We start from the raw sequence: 3773 nt of genomic DNA, 5'->3' as shown, positions 1-3773 counted from the left end.
CGTTCAGGAGAGATTCAGTTCCATCAGCTTCTACTTTGGGAAAAATGCATTTTGAAGCCCTCTCCTTCTCAAAGGCTCTGCAGTGGTCAGATTCCTCCCAATGTAACTGTCAGCTGAACAGCATGGGAACAAATGAACAGCATTTGTCCAACAAGGGAAAAATATTCAAACTGGCCTTTTTCTATCCTTCCCAGAATATTTTCACTCAGGCTCCTTCAATATTTAACTTGTCTTTTTCCTTTCTCCCTGGCAAAGGAGAAGTTCAGTATAGACTGGGCTTCTGCTGCGAGACCGAGGTTATGTCAGCTAGCAACTGGATGTGGATTTCTGAATCCTGGAAAGAATAAGCTGGGCTGGTCTTTCCACAGTCTGCAGCATCCTCTGGCGGAGCCACAAGGAAAGGATGGCCATCCAGGAGAGAGGCATAATGAGGTCTCATCTTGGGAAGGGTTTAGGGCCTCTAAAAACGTCCCCCAGCTTCGCTTATCCACAACGGGACTGGGAAGAGCCAAAATCGCAGATGCCCTAATGCTGACACGGTGATGCTGTGGATGGGGAGCTGCCCCCCATGCTCCAGAGAAGAAAAGGCAGCTCAGCAATCTTCTTGGGATTTGGGGACTGCATTTCCATTCCTTCCTTTGCTGCAGATATCCTGGCTGACCTTGGGCCAAGCATCTGCAGATTTCTGACGGTTCAGTGCCGCAGGAGCAGAAACTGTATTTGCAGTGGAGTAACCCGGCTGGCAGAAATGCTTCCCAGCTTCTCCCCTTTTCCTGTTCTTAGTCACCATGACCAAAACCCAAAGCTTTTGCTCACAGGCAAAGGAAGTACTCTGATAAAATCTGCATTCCCAGGCTGCAGTTATTCCCTGGACTTTGCTGTGTTTGTTGTGTCCCATTTTATTACAACAGCCCTGCGTCTGGTGTGCTCACCTTGCATGGGGCTGCTGGGTTCAGCATCTTCCTCAGCCATTTCATCCCTCCTGTTGAAGCTGTGCAGAAAAGAATTAATGATTCAGAGTGAATAAGACACCCTTCCTTTTCTCTCCCCCTTAGCAATCAGGACACTCACTGGGAGTGAGGGAGATGGTGCTCAATCTTCTGCTCTTGGAAGACACAGGGTAATGGTCACCCCTGAAGCACATCACCCAGGACATTTGGAGAATCAAGTTCATCTTCTCCAGCCTGAGCAGTAAGCCAGGTGGCAGTGGGCAGTGTGAAGTCCACCCTGGTGTCACACAGCCACCAGCGTGCAGAAGGAGGGCTGGGAGAATCCCTCCTGAGCAACTCCGCAAAGATTGACACGCCGCTACAACCCTGCCAACTTCTGCAGCAATTCACTCAATCCTTATGAAAGCAAAGACTAAATTGGACAGGAGCATGCACTTCATCTTCTCTCCCAACTCCTCTGGGTGAGAACTGCCGAGCAGACCAGGTTTCCGATAAAGTAAAAGCAAACACCATTCCCTTGTGCTAAGAGACGGGAATATCATCCTGACATTTTAGCATGGATCACTCATATTGCTGCTCGTGCTCTCCACTCCTAGAGCTGTGTCTTGACAATAGAAACATTCCTCGAATACAAACAAAATAATCAGGGTTGAAAACCAAATTCATGGTAGAAGCACACTCCTCTGTGGGAGCTGTCAGGCTAGATTGGCCTGTGTGAGTCTAAGAAGTTGAGTCTGCGCTAGTTATTTTTTTTCTAAATATTTTTATTCTGTCTTTCCTATGGTACTTTTGTTTTTACTTAACTGTGTGAATATTGTCTAATATCTGGTAGCAAGCAGCCTGGTAATTATAAGATTTGGGTTCAAATTTGTGTGACAGAAGTACAGAAGAAGGTAGATAGTGTCATAACTTTGTCATGTGTGCCTATTCCTGTTTTTTATTTTTTAATAGAGGAATTTATGTTACAGGCTGCAGTTATTCCCTGGACTTTGCTGTGTTTGTTGTGTCCCATTTTATTACAACAGCCCTGCGTCTGGTGTGCTCACCTTGCATGGGGCTGCTGGGTTCAGCATCTTCCTCAGCCATTTCATCCCTCCTGTTGAAGCTGTGCAGAAAAGAATTAATGATTCAGAGTGAATAAGACACCCTTCCTTTTCTCTCCCCCTTAGCAATCAGGACACTCACTGGGAGTGAGGGAGATGGTGCTCAATCTTCTGCTCTTGGAAGACACAGGGTAATGGTCACCCCTGAAGCACATCACCCAGGACATTTGGAGAATCAAGTTCATCTCCTCCAGCCTGAGCAGTAAGCCAGGTGGCAGTGGGCAGTGTGAAGTCCACCCTGGTGTCACACAGCCACCAGCGTGCAGAAGGAGGGCTGGGAGAATCCCTCCTGAGCAACTCCGCAAAGATTGACACGCCGCTACAACCCTGCCAACTTCTGCAGCAATTCACTCAATCCTTATGAAAGCAAAGACTAAATTGGACAGGAGCATGCACTTCATCTTCTCTCCCAACTCCTCTGGGTGAGAACTGCCGAGCAGACCAGGTTTCCGATAAAGTAAAAGCAAACACCATTCCCTTGTGCTAAGAGACGGGAATATCATCCTGACATTTTAGCATGGATCACTCATATTGCTGCTCGTGCTCTCCACTCCTAGAGCTGTGTCTTGACAATAGAAACATTCCTCGAATACAAACAAAATAATCAGGGTTGAAAACCAAATTCATGGTAGAAGCACACTCCTCTGTGGGAGCTGTCAGGCTAGATTGGCCTGTGTGAGTCTAAGAAGTTGAGTCTGCGCTAGTTATTTTTTTTCTAAATATTTTTATTCTGTCTTTCCTATGGTACTTTTGTTTTTACTTAACTGTGTGAATATTGTCTAATATCTGGTAGCAAGCAGCCTGGTAATTATAAGATTTGGGTTCAAATTTGTGTGACAGAAGTACAGAAGAAGGTAGATAGTGTCATAACTTTGTCATGTGTGCCTATTCCTGTTTTTTATTTTTTAATAGAGGAATTTATGTTACATTACCTCAAGGAATTACAATCACCATCCAACTTTTTTACAAGCCATTAAAATTTGAAGATTAAAACCTGCACTTAAGCAAAAGAAAAATACTCCCAAGAGGAATTTATCTGTGATTTGTCTTGGAAACAAGATTTGTGTGTCTAAGTACTTAGCAGCCCATGGAGTGACTTTTCCCATCCATCAGCTGTTTAAAATAATTTCATGTGATAAATGACAGCAACGTGGTAAGAAACAGCGGCTTGTACTGCAGGAACAGAGGCTCTGGGTGATGTGAGACCCCGTCAGAGCCTTAACACTGGAGACAATCCACACCAGTATCCACACCAGGAGATGGTGAAGAGCTGATCTAGCCCAGCAAACAGGGCTGGAGGATGAGTACAGAGACTTGTAGCACCTGAGGAACAAAACAGACACTCAATTAAATCTGATCCAACACTGCACTTTGCAAACGTGAGAACAAATTGATTTTGACTCGCAATTTTTTATTTTTTTTTCCAGTTTTGTGAAAGCAGCTCAGCACAAGCTGTGAAAATTAATGGATTTGCCCTTCCCAGGGGTGGATGGACCCCTGGAAAATAACAGGTCCCCACGGAAACTGCTGCTTTTACTGCAGACTGGTTGCAGAAGGCCGGTGCCACAGCACAGCAGGGTGGGACTGGCACAGCTCCTTGACACACAGAACCCCTGACACACACGCACCTCAGGGGAGCCGAGGTTTCCTCCCGCGCCAGGCCTGCTCCCGCCACAAACCCACCCGCGCGATTCCTGGCGGCGAGGGGAGCTGCTGCCCC

This window comes from Chaetura pelagica, unplaced genomic scaffold (genome assembly GCF_000747805.2).
Source record: "Chaetura pelagica isolate M959 unplaced genomic scaffold, ChaPel_1.0 scaffold171, whole genome shotgun sequence".
Classification (NCBI taxonomy): domain Eukaryota; kingdom Metazoa; phylum Chordata; class Aves; order Apodiformes; family Apodidae; genus Chaetura; species Chaetura pelagica.
This window is presented reverse-complemented; position numbering follows the sequence as displayed.